This window comes from Pelobates fuscus, chromosome 12, assembly GCF_036172605.1.
Source record: "Pelobates fuscus isolate aPelFus1 chromosome 12, aPelFus1.pri, whole genome shotgun sequence".
Taxonomy (NCBI): domain Eukaryota; kingdom Metazoa; phylum Chordata; class Amphibia; order Anura; family Pelobatidae; genus Pelobates; species Pelobates fuscus.
Window position 1 is genome coordinate 30,376,992 of NC_086328.1, and position 20,559 is coordinate 30,397,550.

At 37.4% G+C, this 20,559-nt stretch overlaps 1 protein-coding gene across 2 annotated transcripts in view; it reads right to left on the reverse strand.

Annotated features, from left to right (window-relative positions):
* The window catches only part of MAF (MAF bZIP transcription factor), a 329,438-nt gene that overhangs the window by 285,526 nt on the left and 23,353 nt on the right, over nucleotides 1-20,559 (reverse strand). The window contains exon 3 of one of the 2 annotated variants that reach the window (XM_063438075.1): nucleotides 544-1,290. The exons of the other annotated variant lie outside the window; for it this stretch is intronic. The gene's annotated coding sequence lies outside the window, so the exon portion shown is untranslated. Of the gene's footprint in view, nucleotides 1-543; nucleotides 1,291-20,559 lie in introns of those variants that run through there. 2 annotated transcript variants of the gene reach the window in all.

Sequence of the window (20,559 nt, forward strand, 5' to 3'; positions counted from 1 at the left end):
ATCGTTCACAGTTTACTGGATAAACCCTTGCACTGTACAATGTTAAAATGCATAAAACAAACATTTTTTTTTTTTTAAATGATAGTATCCCTTTAAATGTGCAAAACTATATTTAATCAAAATGATAACAAGGCTCAGTGGAATAATTCAGTAGTCAGTAGCTGGAAAGAAATCATATTAGCAAGAATCTCGATTACCAGGTGTATTAAATATGTCCGTTAAAAAGAAAAAAAAAACTATATATATTTATTAAAAACATTTTCTTCTATCCTTAAGTTTATAAATAGGGATTTAATCCTTTGAGTGCTCCCCTATGGCAAAGATTTCTCTGCTTCTAACATCACAAATTGTTATATTATGATAAGTACAGATATATGGGAGTCATGCTTTGCATATGACCACTTTCGTGCTGGGTACGATTAGTGTGGGGGGTGTTATTACATTGTTCCATTCTTCCAGCGGGTAAAGGGTTGCCTAGAACATTTATATACAATGAGATTTTGTACATACATGTATATACAAACATGTTTTTTGTGGTTTCTACATGTGTTCATCAATCTTCCTTAATGGACTTCTTCCCAAAATTAGCAACATATAAAAAGCAGTTGTGAAACTGGTCAAAGTAATGGCTTTGCTGTGCGACACTTATAGTTTTTATTTTTCCCACTGAGGTCTTTCTGAAGGTAAAGTCTTCTAAAATATCAAGTTAAGATGAATGGTCAATGAAGCGAATACATCTTTCGATCCGAATGGATTTGCAATATGGGTGGTTGTGGGTGTTTCCTACAATTGTAAGCTGGAGTTTTTAAATGAGGATTTGTTCTTGCGTAGCCAAGATGCCACACGATCACCTGAGGACACACTTTGGATCAACGTGGCAAGGATCTACCCAGTGTCAAGACAGAATCCACGGACAGTCATTGACCCGACATAAAGGAGGAACAGCTCCTGTAAGTGCCTGTTGCATATTACCATAAAGTATTGACTGGAGTCAGTTTGTCTATAGAGGTGCCATATAATAGATAGAAAGCATTAAAAAGATCCTAATAAAAACATGCAACTGAAAGTGTTGAGTTTACAAGCTCGTGACCAAAAACCCTGGCCACAGTCAATGGTATTTACAATGGTGTGGATCGTATTTTCATTGTCCTTAAGAGTATAGAAAGTGGAATAACAGCAGGCCTCCATGGGTAAGAGTAAGTCCAAAATGAGGAAGACCAGTTGGACTGAAGTCACTGGAGGAGCAGAGTGAGGGAGCTTCCACTTTAAGCTGCCCCAACTTTACTTCACCTGAAAATGAAAAACAGCACTTTAGTTTGATTTTTTATATCAAGACCATCATGACTCGATGATGATGAGATGTGGATGTTGTAGAAAGCCAACAACAAAATATGGAGAGATGGATATGATGGTAGGACAATATTTCATTAGCATGCCAGTATGCTATGCTAGATACTGCTGAAAAAAATGGACAACCATTAAAGGAAATTGCAAAATCTTACCTTTTTGGAAATTTGGTGGGGATTTAAAAAAAAAAATAAAAAAACCTTAAACCTCAGTAACCATGATGCCTCAAATCCCAATTATGTCTACAGGAAATCCCAAGTACTTGTGCAAACAGCCAATTTGCCCCAGAATCCAATGGGAGACTGACCACTACACCTAGGTACAGGAGTGGCAGAAACAGGTAGACAAGATTTGGGAATTGTGTAAAATTCTTCTGCTATACATTCAAGATGGTGACTCTGTAGCAGAAGGTTTTTTTTTTTTTTATATATATCCTTTAAAGAACTGGAAGAAATGTAAGCACTGTACTCCAACAGCATTATTTAACCCCTGTTTTTTTTGTTTTGTTTTTTATTTATGATTGAACACATAGAAAACTTGATCACGTATCTAAAACAAGAAAGACATTTCTTGAAATGTCTTATATCCCCTCCGAAAAAAAAAAATAATAATAATTAAAAAAACAACACTATTTGAAAGCATAGCTTGTATTTAATTCCTATGGTAATAGAAGTACGCTGTGATTCAGTTAAGATGAAGAAGACGGACTACAAAAAGTTCCACATGTGTATGCATTTGAAATTTAAAAAAAAATTGGTTGAAATTCAACTCTGCTTCAAATATTTACAAAAAACAAAACACAACAACAACAAAAACACAGAGATATAAGTTTATAAGTGATATATGGAAGTTTACATTTCAACACACAGGTGCTCTAACACAGTGAGTTTGGTCAACCAAATTAACTTGTACCATCTTGACCAGCAGCTTAAATCACAATGACCTAGAAAAAAAAAATGAATTCTAATAAAGTAAGTCTATATTATTGGACAATAGCATAGAGTATCATCCAGTGCAAACAGCATTTGTTTGAAATGAATATATAAAAATTAAGTGGTTCATTCAATAATGTACATTATTCAATAAAAAGGTCCAACTGTCTTGTTAATAAAACGCATACATCTGGAGCTCCCATAGACCTAGAATTTTGAATTTTGCTTCCTCAGATTGAGTCTCTACTTCTGGCGAGAACAGTTGCGTTTAGGCCAACCTACGTCACTATCACTACAGCAGGTGCACTGCCTACAACACAGCATTGAAGGCTCCAACTAGACCTACACCAAACAAAAGCAGAATATTTGCAGAACATGTCGAATTTATTGCCCAGTGCAATATATCTCTTTCTCCTCTATGCATGATTTTAAAGTGAAAACGGCCCATTTAAAAGACACTGGAGCCTCTCTCCTTGTAGTAGTTTTAGTGCCTGCAATGTCTGCAGAGCCAGGTCTGCGTACCGCTTGGCTCAGGTGCACCTACAGCAATCAATAATGCATTTCCTTTTGCACTAGAACAGATCTATCTTCATGCTCGACATATATCTTTGTTCTCTTGAAAGCGGAATCCTTGTTTAAGGAAGCTGCACAGACGGGCAGGGTCTTGGAAGAGACAAATTCATTGTTCAACCAAATGGGCTTTCAATGAAAAAGAAATAACTTAATGTATCACTTCTTGCTCTTATTTATTTATTTATTGGAAAGCAGAATATTGTACTGTGGGGTATAAAGAGGGGTGCCCAATGGTAACTCTCCATTGTTGGGACTAGAATTCATGTAAATCGTTACTTGCAATTGGAGGACCAGGGCTTGACAGCACTGCATTTCATCAGGAATGTTCTGCAATTCTTCTAGATATCGGTCAGAAGGGAGCACAGACAGGAGATTCCTGACAGAGATTGTCTAGCTTGCTTAATTATGCACAGAGTGATCTGGGAGCACTAAAATAGACTCATGCCAGACCACAGGGAAGATCTAATAGAAATCCATGCCAAACTACATGGGGAGGAAGAGGCTCTAAAAAAGATCCACACCAGTCTACAAGGGAGCTCTGTTAGAGATCTATGCCAGTCTACAAGGGAGCAAGCTCTAGCAGGCTATTAACAGAGCAGGAGATCAGAAATTCTGAATCAGACTGTGAATAAAGTAAGTTTAAACATGAGATCTCTCTCTACAGGAAATGTGTAAGGAGACTATGTAGGTCACACGTAGGGGAAGTGTGTGACAAGGGCTCCAAAAAATAAATAAATGTGATTTATCTGCTAAATGACAGAATTGAGCAGTGAGACTGCAGGGGCATGATTTATACACCAAAAGCACTCCATAAAGCTAAAAGTTATTTTGGTGCATATAGTGTCCCCTTAAGAATAGAGCCATTTTATAGGCTCTAGGAAGTGTGTGAGCATTCAAAAAGTTGATTAAAGCAAATTACCAATCCATTGGAAGTACTTGGCACTTTATCGGGGGAACGTTTGCACACACATTAAGTCAGGGCTTGACAAATTTGCTTGGAATCTAGGAGACAGTAAAAAAATGTTAGGAGCCAGGTTTTTCAATGTCAAAAATAAAATTCTTAAAGGGACACTTTAGTCACCAGAACCACTACAGCTTAATGTAGTTGTTCTTCTGTCTATAACCTGTCCCTCCACACTTTTCAATGTAAACCCTATTTCTATGAAAAGGCAGTATTTACACTGTTGTCTAGTAACACTTCTAGTGAAAGTCACTCAGATGGCCTCTAGAGTGCATCCTGGGTCAGTGCTGCACAGTACGCAGCACCTATATTTAGCGTCTCAATGCTCGGCATGTAGGCACTGAATGTTCCCCATAGAGATTTATTTTTTCAATTCATCTCTATGAGGAGATGCTGATTGGCGTAGCATGGTGTTTTGCCACACATATGCAATAGCCTCCCAATGCTTTCCTATGGGGAAGCATTGAATTGGCTGAGATCATTAAGATGATCGCAGTCATGGAGGCAGGGCCAGCTGCGGCGAGGCAAGCACAGCGTGGGGGGAAAAAGGGGAGTAAAAACATGAAAAAAACCTTACTCATGTGATTGGAAGGGGACCGTCACCTAAACACACACACACACACACACACACACTCGCTGTCACTGCAATAACACCACCACCTAGCGTCCCTACCTGGAGCTGGGTTGGTTCGGATTTCCCTGGGGTCCAGTGGGTCTTCAGTCATCTCCCTGCCCTGCTCCATAGAGCGCTGTTTAGTGATGCAGGGGCCAGAATGCTGTCATGTTCCGGCTTCCGGCATCACTGAAGGACGCGCGAGGGAGGTTACAGCTACCTCACCCATCTGTCTCAATCCTCCAGGTGCCTCCTGTCTGTACACACACCCCAGCTGGCTGGCTGACTGACCGACCTTTAGCTGACTAGTCGACCAAACGCATATGTCTTCCCTTTAGCTAGCCAGCCAACCGGCCGCACATGCCTTCCCTTTAGCTGGCCAGCCGACGACCGTCCCGCACATGCCTTCCCTTTAGCTGGCCAGCTGACGACCGACCGCACATGCTTCCCTTTAGCTTGCCAGACGACCAACAGCACATGCTCTCCCTTTAGCCGGGCTACCTGCCGACCAACCGCATGCACACGCTCTTTATGAGCCGGCCAGCTGGCCGCCTCCACTTATAGGCAGCCGACCACCTCAACAAATCTCAGGCCCCTGGGATTTGTCGAGCCCTGCATTCAGTGATATTTGCACTTTATTTTAAATTCTAAGTGAACGTTTTTTGCAATTTGTATTAACATTTTATAAAATAAATTATACATATTTTGTGTTTGCATAAATTTAAAGTAGAAGGTGAATCACTTTACATTATACCATATTACACCAATGTCCGATTGGAGTGCTATTTTAAAGCACATATTGATCATTATATAATAATTGACATATTGAGATTATATTGAAGCACTCTGCTCATTTCAATTTTTTAACTCCAAATGCAGTGCATTAAAGTGTCACTGTCACAAATTATGAAATTGTAACTTGTATTTCATTATCAAAGAGGACTCGGGGATAATGACAGGGTGAGAAAATTCTACAGAGATCTTTGCTATGCCTCTCTATCAAGCCAGAAATCACCATCTCATTGCGAAGCTAAACTAACCACAAGAGCATTAAATTTAAAAGCAATAAAAAAAAGAAATGCTCAAAAGAGACAGGTGAATGCAGACTGAAAAATGTACAAGATCTATATCTCTTTAGCTATGTACCTATCTATATATAGATATAGATACACACATATGCCGACATTGTGGTACGTCTGCTATTACAACCACATTATGCATGATAATTCGTTCGTGTGCTGATACTATGGGGTTATTATAAAGCTTTTTTTTTTTAATATATATATTTATATAAATATCTAATTTTTAGACATAAGTTACAGTTTAACAGATACACAGAATCCCAAGAGAGTTTTTATTTTTTGGGGAGGTTATTAATGTGCTTTAAATGCATGAGCTTCCTCAATTTCTCCAGTGCAATGGTGAAATATAATTTTCGACAAGCTCACGGAGCCCATATACACTGTGTAAACATTGGTATTTATAGAACCGATATTAACATTTTTCCACATTTATTTCCGTGGCTGGAGCAGAGTTTCAGCACATTTATTTTTTTTAAACTCAGCCCGCAGAGTTTGCGCGTTAGCTGAATTAGGTCAAAGTCACTTATTGCTGCTAATCAGTTTGAGAAACCAAGGCGTAACTCAAAGACCATTTCTCCATCGTGTACACAGGTATAGGTGTATTCAAATTCTATTTTTATGCCTTCAGATTCTGCAAGTACAATAAAAAACAAACATTGCTACAATATTATATATGTACACATACATAACACTATATTACACTTACACACACACACACAAACATTAAGCATGTTTAATATTGCCAATCTAAAACAAACAAACAAACGTAGTAGGAGTATGCCAAGTTCTTAGTTACATGAGTAATGCAGTTATTATTATTTAGTACTTCTATAGCACATATACATGACATATTTAGGGAATATAGTCAATATGATACAAAGGAACAAAGCACTGTCCGTTTGTTTAAAATTCACATTACTGCTTACAATCTAAAGGGAATGATGGGGATTTGAGTTATGAGGTTGCGGGGGGAAGAGAAATGGGGACATATGAATTGCATATATGGAATAACTTGTGAGGTAGTTCTGACGAACACATTGTAATTAATAATTAATCAGTAACAGTAATTATTCTATTAGTGATAGCAGTCTATTTTTCTGTTATTTATTTTTTTAATCCAATAAATGTTGCTTTCTATTGTACATTAGCTAGCCAACAAAGGGTTACATGAAAAAAAGAAAAAAAAAACAGATAAAGAGAAGTTATGACTCAACATGACTTTTGATAAAAATAAGTACATTAAAGGAGATCTTTGGGAAATATCGTCTAAGAGCAGGAAAAGTGTTACATCGACCAAAACTATTTATAAAAAAAAACAAATCTATTAAAGATAATATAAAAAAAAAAAAAAAGCAGAAAAAAAAACCAAATCTATTTTTTTTTTCTTCTCGTTATTTTTCTGTAAGGGGGAGATGTTTAGGTGACAGGTTCTAGTCCCTTTAAATGTCCCTCTAACATTGCAGAGGTTAACTCCGTGTCAGTAGCAAGGTCACAACAGATGTAGAGGGATATTGTGTAGATACCGGGACTCAACCATTTCTCCCCCTGGGGAAGGAGATACCTTTTGGGTCAGCTGAAATCAGTGCAGCATAGCTTGTAAACACAGTAAGAGGCTATATCTTTCAGTGCAGCTCTCTTAGCCTCTCGCTCCTTATCCTATCCTTCCCTGACGTACATAGCACTATAACTCACTTGGCAAATTAGCGCTCAAAAATAGTATCTCGCTCCTGTGTCCAAGAGCACTATGTCAAGGTTTGTGTAGCCAGCCATATGTGCAGATAGGCAACTTGAGATGCAGAATCCTCTAGTGTGAAGCAAGGTGGATATTAAAACGCACCGGTTGAAATCCGTCATAGTAGGACGAGAAACAAAAAATCCAAAGAACGAATGCTGGGGCCATCTTTGGTAATTTAGTTAATTTTAGAGGTTATTCAGGATTCTTTAAAATGCAAGATATACATTTTGACTTCTTGTTCTCTAAAAAATTTAATTAACTTAGAAATAGAATATAAAAGAGATGTGAATATATAAAAGAGTGAATATATAAAATACAAAACAACTTCTTAAACATAAATTTTTTGAAGTGCTCCATAAAAGCAGAAGTTTTATATTGTAAGCGCATATGAACATCTCTTGCCTGCATTGAATTAAACACTAAACATATAACCAGTGTGATTGGCCAAGGAGAAACGGACATGCTTGCTCCAAAATGCTGTACCAGAGAATGGCAGCGCCTTGATGACCCTATACCATCAAACATTGGAAGGTATGTAATCAAAACAGGTGGTTGGGCATTCCTGTGGGCCTTGCCAGAGAGGGACCCATAATGGGCGCACTTTCCAGGGAAGTAAGTGTGTACACCCAGTGAAGGGGCCTTGTCAATGCAAGACAGGGTGACAGACAGCCTCCAGGCCGCCCCCTAGTTGCAGGATCATTCAGAGAGAGTTCTGCTGAAGCTCTCTCTCCATGCTCCAAGTGCCCACTGCACAGCACAAGCATGTCTAATTATGTGCTCAAACTATGCTGCCCAAGTAGAGTTGCAGGACACCAGGCAATTAAACCAGGATGGTGGGACAGGAAAGTTGCCCCATGGAAAGTTGCCCCAATATGACTAGACACACACATATAGAAAGGATCTGAAAGTCATCTTTCCTTAAGTTTGATTAGTGTTGCCCACTAACCTTGCCCATCCCCCTACACCCAGGTTTCGGACACTCCAAATCTGATAGGTGGCAACCATCCCCTCCTACTCAGTTGACATTCTCTCCTAGGTCTTAATCCATCTGGAAGCACTAATCTTGTATGTGTACTTGCCACCCACTCTCCCTTCAAAGATGACTCCTTTCTAGATAACATAGTGAAGGAGAGGAGAAAGGGGACAACTAGGACAAACGGACTAAACATTTTTCCTAGACCTGTTAATACTCGTCTCTACTAACCGAAAAATCTGTAAAACCATCCCTTCATTAAAAGAATATCAAACGTGGGAATTGGACACAGTGTTCATACATCAGAATGGGGGATCTTCCAGATCCCTACATGTCCAGAAGAAGAAACCGGAAGTGAAGGCTACAAAGGAAAAACGCCAACTACTTAATGTTCGGTACACATATGGAAACATTTACCTATCAGCATGGGAACGATTCCAGTAAAGAAATACACATGATAGCTATAAAATTCCTATAAAACACACAATTATACATATGAACAAAACCACCATAAGGCTTGCACTAAAATATATTAATCATTGGCCTAATTTACTAGTACAGCCAATCAGATGAGATTACTTTCATATGGCTACAACAAATTCTGTCTTTTTGACCTTGCTTAAAATCACAGTGTTTGGTAAAGAATAAAAGAAGGTAAGAATCTACGCTTTATTTGTTCCATTCATGCTAAGCCAGATCAAGTGGATAATTATTCTAAAAAGGTTTATTGGACTTCAGGGTCTAAAGATGGTGCTTTGAAAAATGCCTGGAAAGCATTTATTTCTCATCAGGAGTATAAAAATGTATCAGAATCTAGTTGTGTGTTATGTTATTATTGTTTTGAAAGGGGGTCCCCTTTTAAAGTAATTGGGTAATTGGAGGGACAATTTAAAATAGAGGTATTTCACTCCAGATAACACTTTGGGAACATTTGTTAGCAGTCCCTGCTTAGTAAGTTGGTTGATGGCAGAGGGGACTGTAAGTGAGGTGTAAGAGAATAGAGCAAGCGTATATTTCTAGAAGTGACTTAGAATTGGGAATGAGTCTTCGATATCCTTCAGAAAGAAGAGCCATAAGGTCAAATGTGTCCTTATGTTTACACGATAACTTGGGACATAAGAAAAACACAAACAAACAAACCAAGAAAATACAACATACAGACAAAATCCTATACTGAAAAACATGACAGATCATCTTTAGATCAGTATTCCAGGGTCTCTGACAAAATATTTCTAATGACAAACTGCAAACATCGAACTACAGCATTTCAGATACAAACATAAAAAAATATTTTCAATCCCTTAACACGGCCAAAAGCCTACAAATGCTCAGCAACAAAACATTAGCTTACGTGTATTATTATAATTATAGATTCATTGACCATAACAAATAGGAATGGTACTTTTCATTGTGACAGGAAGTGTATATAATAATAATATAGTTTAGCCCACCTCTACACTGTAACCAGCAATGAATATGGGCATTGTAACTTGTCAGTTAGTGAGAACACAAGCGTGATATTTCATCCTAGTTGGTGGCAAACATTTATTTTTAAAGTCAAAGCAGTCATGGCAAAGACAGGGCACCAGGATACTCCGGTTATCAACCTCCTATGTACACCACAGTAAACATGCACAGTGCGAGGCCGCTTTCATATAACATGCACATATAGTCTTTGTTGGTCCTTTAAACTATACCTAAACAGCAGTTTAGTCATAGTTATTTTATACACATGAAATAGCCCACCGGTGGTCAACATTCGGCATTTCAGATGTTGTGGACAATGTTTCTCCTGATGCTTTGCCAGCATTATAGTCATATAAGCAATACGGGAGTAGTAGTCCCCAACATCTGGAGTTCCAAATGTTTCCTATCTTTGCAATAGTCTATAACCGCTAACATGAGCTCAGTTTGGCTATCTTATGTTAATTTATAGAACACATGACACAGGAAACAAAACTTTGGGCCACGGGCCACAACCTAAGAATGTCCATGAATGAATGAATGAACCACCATATCCGGCCTATAATGCAACCACCAGGCCACTTTGTTTTTAACTGCATAAAAATATAACAACTAAAAAAATACATCTTCAAGTTCTTTCTCTTCCAAAGGTCATGAAGAGGAATCCATAGGTTTCCAACATTCTATAAGCCTCTGTGCTCCCATAATTCCAAATGTCCCATAAGCCTTTGCTCTATTGGCGTTCTAAATGTCCCAGAAGCATTTGCTCTTCCAAAATTCCAAATGAACTGTAAGCCCTTACACTTGAAGGAATCTAAATGGGGCACTAAATTGTTCAGATCAAACAGGTAACGATTTAAAGAATGATAACACTTTTCAGTTGTTTAAAAAAGATACAATACAAAACAAATTACGCGATATGCAAGCATTGACTTGCGATCCCCTTGCGCTTCAACCTCCGAAATGGCAATAAACATGCAGCAGCTTAAAATTATCTTAGGAATAAAAATAAGCATCGTAAAACTTTTCATTCAAAGCTAATTCTGAAACATTTGCGGTCTTTTATTAAATTAGAAAGGGAAGACAAAATAAATATTTTATACCTTTGGCTGCAAAGTGGGAAAACACCACGTGTTTGAGATTTTAGTGCTCTCGGAGTGGTGAAATTTATTTGCCGCGGGTGAGAAATAGACAGCATGCATAAAACTCGGCACATTCCCGCTAGTAAAATTATTTATCAAGTTAACAAGGGAGGGACCCTTCAAGTGACAACAGGCTAGCAAGCAAAAAGCCATGCCATTTTATATTTTACCTCTGGGTTAGTGAGCCAGTAAAAATGCCAACCAGCAAGCACGTTGCATAAAGATTTCTTCGAATGAGCTACATTGTTAGTAGGGGGACAAATAAATGGGAAAAATAAAAGTGAAAAAAAATTGTCTTGCTAGAGCAATCAGAGAGGGATTTTGCTCTAAAGATTCAGGATTGACCAGACCATTAAAGATGTCATTTTAGTCATTAGAGGTGAGCCAAAAAGTTTTACTGTTAATTAACCACTTCACTTCAAAATACATGGCTATTGCAGCTTGCTATAAAACATCTTCGCATTTCTTTCACAGTGAACACTTATCACTGTTTAGAGTCTTCTAGTTCCTCAGTTATTAAGACCGTTCAAGGTCAACCAAGTCAAATTATGTTGGTTAATTTTTTATTTTATTTTCACTATACCTATATATACACATATTTGTTTGTAAACCAAGTCTCCTGGAATAAAACGTGTCATCATGCAGAGAAGCTAAGAACAGGTCACCAGAGTGATCATGCTGTTCCACTGAGAATATTTGTAGTAAGCAGAATATATTTGCAGAAGAAACAATGTTTTTTCATGGTCGTAAATCTGCCAAAAGTTTGTAGTCCAGCCTAATTAACAACGCAGATTGCCAGAAATTGCACCACAAAATACCCAGAGCAGGCGTTGCAACTAGCACTAACTCTTAAAGACTTGAGCTGCATTACTATTAGAATAGTCAGTGTGACCTTTACTTTACAAGTCCGGTGAACAAGTTCTCAAAGCAAGGTCATGAAGACCTCTTCACCAACCCACCAAAAGACAAGATTTTCTTTATATTAGATATACATACCCCTTTGCCAGGGAATGTTACAGTAGAAATGGGATTGCAAGGTACATTGAAACAGGGTTGCGACTGTAACCTTGATAATGGGTTAGACCAGTAATGAAGTATCAGGTCTACATGTATGATTGGTGGTGATACCCCATTTTAGACAGAGGACCAGGTAGGGCAGTGAACATGGATAAATGACACTAAACCCAAAATCCAGCTAGCTCCTCAGAATTAACCACCATCCATCAATTAAGCAAAAACCCTCGAGAGCAACCAGACTCATGTCTACGTAGGATTTACAGGCAAGGTATGATATAGAAATCAGACATTCAATGACATTTCTCCCAAAACTACAAATGGTTAGAGAGGGCAATTTCAGTGGGTGTACCTGGAGGTGTCATGTGGGGGGAAGCTACTCAGGGTATTTTAGATTATAATTTCATGACCTACAATTATAGAGCTGAAAATATTTAGAACAAATCCAAAAGTATCGTATTCATTGAGACTAATTTCGAAACAAGTTTATTGTAATTTAAGGCACATCAATGTGAGTTATTTTGCTGTTAAATTCTGTTGTACATTCGTAAAGAGAGACTGAAAGCACTGACCCTCTTAGGAACTAGATACGCTATTCATTGTTTACATATTTTCAGGAAATCAGATACATATATCACATATAATTTATAAAAGTGCAATATTATATGTATAGATATATAAAAAAAAACAAAAATAAACTGATTTATATTACAAAAAGAACTTAAGGTTGTTTTCTTTGCCATTTATGTATAGTGTATTTTACAGTTTGTCCAAAAGATATTTTATTTAATGGCTAACATGTCACAATCAGTCCAACAATTATCCAACGTACAAAAATATTTTTACTTTTACTTAAGTGTTTGGGTATTCTGATGATAGAGCCATCCATAAAATAAAATGAAACTTAAAATCAGTAAAAGCAAAAATGTAATAATTACACAAAATCAAAAAAAAAAAAAAAAAACCTAATACATATATTTTAAAGAAAATAATGAAAACATTGCAAAATCGACAAGGGTTGTTTTCTGGAGTTTGATATAATTATGTATAGCCGTATATCATTTTCTGGGCTGGTGCTTCCCAATAAATGCAGACACCACATTTGCTATTGAAACCAAAGAACCGGAAGAAAATCACACTTTGCTGTATGTAAATAAGATTGGTTATCGGATAGCGCGCGTCGGGGACAAATTACCATTCCCTGGCCCTCTCTGCTTTCTCAGTGATCGTCACCCACACCGAGGCAGTGATTAAGATGTAGGATGCTCGCTTGGATTGCTAATTACGTGTTAATATCTACAAAGAAACATCCCAGGGCTTGCAACACGAGGCCACGCCGTAGACTTAATGCTATCACGCAGTTTTATTCCAGAGAATATTTATTTCAGATCCCTGCCACAGACACAGTTGTCCCGTCTCTATTGATTCCTTTAACAGTAGCAATTATTAAAAGCAATCCTATTTAGCCTCACTACAGCATACTTCGAGTCATTTACAATGGGCAAGGGCACGTTTGTATTAAGCAGGGTGCTTGGGGGTATAATTGGCTGATAAGCAATAAGGTATATTAATATGTTTTAGCTCTCTTGTGCGTCTATTTGGAGCTCAGTAAAGAAAGACACCTTCTGTCATGTGTTGAAACTGGCAGATAATGAATATTTAATAATATATATGTACACACACACACACACTAACTCTGGTTTATACATATTTGGTTTTAATGATGTAGCTCTTTGATATTTGCCGATAAAAACTGTACTTTTTATGCTGTGAAGCTCTGTGATATGCTAACAAATTCTGTATGCACGTTAATGCAAGTTGTCGTACAGGCCAATATCGCTTTCATAGTTTTGTAATACACAACACATTTTACGGTTTTGTTGCATAGAGCTTCAACGTCCTAATAGACACTGCACATCGTTGTGAGTTTTATACGTACTGGACGTTACTGTGAGTTGTATGAGACACCTAATAGCAATAATGAGTTTTAATGCTGTGGAGCCCTGTGATATGCCCACATACAACACACATGCTGAGCTCCTTTAAAAGAAAAGCATTTAGATGAAGAGGGAAACAGGAGGTTTGGGTCCTAATCAAGTGACACCTTTTGGGGGGAGAGGGGTATCAGTCACCCTATTGAGATTTTTGGATTAAAGGATTTGTAATAAAGGCAACGAGTAACGTCATAGTGAATTATAAAAAAATAGCACATTACCATTTTTGACAGACTCGGTCATCATTAAATCCTGACCAATTTGCTTTATTAAAAACTATCCTTAAATAGCTATGCATTAGAAACATTCGATTTCCCCTATGGTGTTCTAACAAAATGTTAAAAAAAATGATTTCTTTCCAAAAATCCAGTCAGCTTAATTTAATTATTATTTTGTAAAGTGGAAAATAAAAACAGCATTTCACATCTGTCCTTATTTACAAGACATTACCAGAATGTTTTTTTCCCCCAGAATTTTTAATTTTGGAAGGACAATATTTAAAGCTTTGAGGGGTTCAGCGGTTGGCATCATCTGACATATGGTAGAATTCAATTTAGATGTTGCCAACATATTGTTAACATGGATTCTTTATAGTTGGTTTGAAACCAATAATTTATGCTATGCAGTCGCTACATTTATTTCTTAAAATACTCCGTATATAAACTATAGTCATCGTCAGACACCTTGAATGCAAAGCTTTCTTTTTCAGAAGACGACCGACAAAGGTCTGGCAAGGGTGGACAGAGATAGCATTAAACTAAAACGGTCATTTTTTTATCATTGAAAATTAAAGATTGCAAGGGAGATTTATTAAGTGATAAACTGGCACTATTTTGGGGCCACACGGAAACCAACTGAACATTTACGCTTTGTATCTCAAAATCGTACCTGTTTTGCTTTGCTTTTTAAGTCTCCCCAGTCTTGTATTTGATCCTTTTTGCAAATTATTCTTTAATGCTTACAGGCAAGTAACTTTTTTTTAGTGCATCTTTGGTCTTAAACTGGCTTATCGCAAAAAAAAAAAAAAAAAAAAAAAAAAAAAAAATAATATACATATATATATATATATATATATATATATATATATATATATATATATATATATATATATATATATATACAAGCAATTGTTCATTCACAGAAATCCTGACGTGTAAAAGTGCTGAGCATCTCTAAGAAAAGCACTGGGAGTCGGTTTTAGACCTTTACATTGTGCATGGTCTTAGCAGAGAAGTGGTGCTTCTGACCCAACAGGGCTAAAGATGGCTGCCACCATAGAGCAAGCCGGAAAACACTAAAGGAGTCAATATATTTGTTTATTATGATATAATGTAGAATTAGGCCATAGAGCTTGTAATCTTATATTGTTTAATAATGAAATAGGATAAAAGTTTCCCTTTAAGTCACATTTACTTCTTTCTCTTGAATCTTTTGAAAACTGGAATTTTAGGTGAGCACCTAGTGTGCATTATAGAAAGACGTGTTCCTCTGTTTTAGAACTGTATTTTAAAATCCGAAAACTCCAAGCACTATAACCACTACAGCACACTCCAATGCCTATGGTGCCAGGAGTGCCCTGGTGTAAGGATTAATATCGTTTGCCTGCCAGCAGGGCCGGACTGGGGATACAAAGCAGGCCTGAAAAGAAAAAATCATAATCTATTCCAGCCCCTTAGGTCATTGCGCCATATATTGTCACATGTAATATGTAGGGCTAGGTCTTGCCAGCCCAGATTATTAATATATAAACACACATATATAAATATATATTTATTTTTCTAATATAAAATATTGGTCCTTTTAGAATAAAACATTTAATTATACAGTAAGCATACTCACATACAGTCTCACTGACACACACAAGTTCATTGATACACAGCCTCATAGACAAACAAACAATCTCACTGATATACATAAGCTTATTGACATAAAAACACAAGCTCACAGATAGGCTCACTGACAGACAATCTCACTGACACACTCAGACAAGCTTAATGGTATACACACAAACGTAGTACAGATAACTGACACGCACAAGTTTACTACGGACAAGCTCACTTTCTCTCACACACGCTCACTACAGAAAAGCTCACTGATACACACGTTTCCTACAGACAAACTCACTGACACACACAAGCTCACTAAAGACAAGCTCACTGTCACAAATGCTCACTACAGAAAAGATTACTGACACACACGTGCTAACCACAGACAAGCTCACTGACACACACATGCTCACCACAAACATGCTTACTGACACACACATACAAGCTCACCTGCTAGCAGGTGCACACACGCACACAAGCTAACTCACTAGCAGGCACACACAAGCTCACTCACTAGCAGGCACACACACGCTCACTCACTAGCAGGCACACACACGCTCACTCACTAGCAGGCACACACACGCTCACTCACTAGCAGGCACACACACACGCTCACTCACTAGCAGGCAGACACACACACAAGCTCACTCACTAGCAGGCACACACACACACACACATATAAGCTTACTCACTAGCAGGCACACACACAAGCTCACTCACTAGCAGGCACACACACAGAAGCTCACTCACGAGCAGGCACACACACAAGCTCACTCACTAGCAGGCATACACAAGCTCACTCACTAGCAGGCACACACACAAGCTCACTCACTAGCAGACACACACACACAAGCTCACTCACTAGCAGGCACACACACACAAGCTCTCTCACTAAGGTATTGTCATGCATGAAAAAGGGCATTCATTCTCGGGATGAGAATATGATTTTGCCTCTATATAAATTGCTGGTAAGACCACATCTTGAATATGCTGTGCAATTTTGGGCACCTGTTCTAAAGAAGGATATTATGGCACTAGAAAAAGTGTAGAGGCGGGCTACAAAATTAATAAAAGGAATGGAACACATCAGCTATGAAGAAAGGTTAACAAATTTAAATTGTTTTAGTTTAGAAAAACATCACCTGAGAGTGGATATGATAGCATTATACAAATATATTCAGGGCCAATACAAACCATTATGTGGAAATCTATTAACAAACCGGACTTTGCATAGGACACGAGGTCATGTGTTTAGACTGGAAGAAAGAAGATTTCGACTAAGGCAAAGAAAATGTTTTTTTTTAATGTAAGAACAATAAGGATGTGGAATTCTCTGCCTGAATAAGTGGTTTTATCAGAGTCCATACAGATGTTCAAACGTCAACTAGATGCATACTTGCAAAAACAGAATATTCAAGGATATAATTTTTCAATGTAGGGTAATAGCTGCTTTATCCAAGGATTGCTATTCTGGGGTCAAGAAGGAATTTTTTTACTAGTTTGTTGCAAAATTGGAAGGGCTTCATACTGGGTTTTGTGCCTTCTTTTGGATCAACTGCAAAAAACAAATGTGAGGAAGGCTGAACTTGATGGATGCAACTCTCTTTTCAGCTATGTAACTATAATGGCAAAAAATGAAAATAAAAAAGAAGAGGAAAATGAGCTTTCATTTTAAATAAAATAATAGAGGAAGCTTGTAAGATATGATTGCAGAAGAGGAGATATTCTATCATGGACAAAAAGCAAGTGGAAGTGAAAATCTCTGTTGCGGACGTTCTACATACGTCTTGCGCGCCTTCGTATATCCATCCAATTATAATAAAGAAACGGGGGAAACACATTTATACTTGATAAGTGAATTGTTACGCAGGACAATGCCGTGTTTAACATATCCACTTCATAAATACAGTTATATCAATCAGGAAGGATGGATCAAATTTACATGTACTGCAAAACGTGCTCGAGGCAAAGACTACACTATTAAAAATTATCACTTATCAGGCTGATTTACTAAGGGTATTTGCAAAGGTTATTTGAAGCAATAAGGTTCACATTAATCTTAACAATTGCCGTGGTCTATGTGGCTGTCCGTAAGAGTCCTTGTAACACTTTGGTTCTTAACATCAATGAAGTGGTTATGGTGTTTGGAGTAACCCTTTAGGAGCACTTCATGTGATAACGTAACTGAAGCCAAGGCGATCAGCAACAGTATTAAACAAAATGTCTTCAAACGTTTGAGAGGGATACTCCTGAAAATTACATTTTGGCACAGATGGTTATCATGAATGATTGAAGCGCAGATTTGAGTTGTTCCTTCCTCAATTTAAATAATATCGTTTTATTTTCCTCTAGCGCTAAGGAAATGATGCACTACATGATTGATATCTCAGAATGGGAATGAAGAACACTCCACAGATTAACAACATATTTAGTTGATATTTATTTCATGACGAGAGAAAATGATAGTGTAAATCAAAGACCATAGGTCTAGGAAACACTGGTGAGATACAGATCTCAGTTGTCTGTTAAAATTAATAATCTTTAATTAGGTATACATAATCATGAACAAAAAGATAATGAAAGTAATAAAATAAATTATATAGAAAAACGCACCCAGAGGGTGAGAGAGGAGATCTTAAGGGGCTCAGGGAGCTATGGGAAGGGTATAAACATCGGTAAGTGCTAGTATAGATGTATACCTCACTAATAGGAAATATAGGTGGGAGAGACCAGTGACTACTAGTGTTAACAGCTGGTGTATATACAATTTCTTACACCTTGAAACGGGTAAGAAAAGAGTATACTAATATGTCACACTGGCTGATGAATGCCAAACAGAACCACAAGACGTGTAGTCATTTCGAGGTATAGAGACATTAAAGCCTCAAAAAATGGTTACACTAGAGGGTACTGTAACAAGCAGTGTTACATAATCACTCATATAAACACAGGTAAATTACTAATTGCAAGTAGGACAATCCCCCAATAGAGGGCGGACAGCATATACAATATAGAGCTGGTCCTACAGAGGCACTCAGATACTGACAAATAGTGCAAAGAGAAACCTCCGGTTTAAGAGTAGCAATTACTACTTAGGAGACTTGAATGTCCCCCTTGTAGGTATTACTGGAAAAATACTGCTTGAAACTAGCCCCAGTGCTGTATACACTGACTGGTCAAAGTAGGACTAATATTGCAGCATATCACACTCTGTCTGTACTAGCAGAAAATCATCAGCTACTGACAAATAGTGCAAAGAAAAACCTCCGGTTCAAGAGTAGCAATTACTAATTAGGAGACTTGAATGTCCCCCTTTATTTATTCCATGGCTATTAATGTATGATCTTTGTTGTTTGTGTGATAAGAAACATTGAGAATAATAAAAAAAAAAAAATTAAAAAAAAAAATGGAAGTACCTATGCCTCGTCACTTTATTTGAAAGTAAAAGAAAGAAAAAAAGAAAAAAGCATTATTTTTCAAATAAAAAAACAAAACACTTTCAGCAGTATAACTGTGTGTTCATCTCCAAATTGAAGGTTCCTGTAAAATGTATTGCAAACTTTGGATTTTATGAACCCTGAGCGGTGTAGAAATGGCAGGTATTTTCCCAGATACACTTTGTTTGCCCTGACAGCCGTCTAGCAGTTCCATGGAAGAAGTGTGATAAAGACACAAGCGCTGTATCGTTCGTAACCTTCAAAATTATCCTCGACTGTACAGTGTTACCTGTGCAAGGGGCTTCATTTTTGTATGAAATCAGAAAAAAGATAACCTACTTAGAGTCCCTTTTATTGAAAGAAAAAAAAAATAATTAAAGACTGGCTGTCCCAAGGCCTGTATGCTACCACGGCAGCCATCATAATTCTGTGCGAAGCATGGCATAGGAGTCCTGTGCAGGACACACGGTATACGTCTTCAAAGTCAATTCCATTTTATGAAACAAATGTGAACATTCGAGCCGAATTGATTCAGGCTCTAATAAGCATGAGCGGTAACTGTATATGTTCATGTACCTGTTCAAATTATGGATAATACACTTTATGGAGATGTATCAAAGCGAAAGAAGGTGTAATTCTGGGTCGCGCTAAATGCTGATAGACAGAGGGAGAAATGTATCAAAAAGTACTAAAAGTACTAACCATGGAAATCATTATAGTCATTACTCAATAGGTATCTACCATTGGTGCCCTCCACCCCCCTTTCCTTTACATGTTTGCACCACTTTTAATAACAGAACATTTTGCTACAAATTACCCCCATTCTGTTGGTCTACATAATGACAGTTTCCTATTTAGCAAGGTTTATACATAATTTAATAGCACACCACCCATTCACATTTATTTTATATTTATTTGAATTGTTTAAAAGAAAGGAAGGCATACACAATTGAGCTCCTGGCAATTTTAAAATATTTGTCTAATTTGTCACTAAATCTTTGTGTCTATTTACACTAATTAACTTTTACAAACCATTTTATCTCCATTCTCTTATCATGGTTATATCTACATCTATATCCCTCTGTCTATCTACAGCAGCTCTACTTGTATGTTTTGCCACATAGATGGAGAAGGATAAAATGGCACACTACCAAAACTAAGTCCTCATTTCAATGCTCGTCTACGGTTCGGATAGGCATTTGCCAAGAAGAACTTGTTTACGGTGTTGGTTCTAGTTGTGCAATGCTAACTCTTTGCCAAAACAAAGCGTTTAATGAAGACGCTTTGTGGACTTTACGTTGCTACGTGTTATGTCACAGTCCACGAAACGGAATCAGAGATAAAGATGAACGGTTTGCCGTCATATTTTGAGCCCCTGACAAAAAAAAAAAAACAAGCTGCGTTTATAGAGAATGTGACAAAATGTAGTGTACTTTTTATACAGTGATGAGAGCATATAGCTTTTA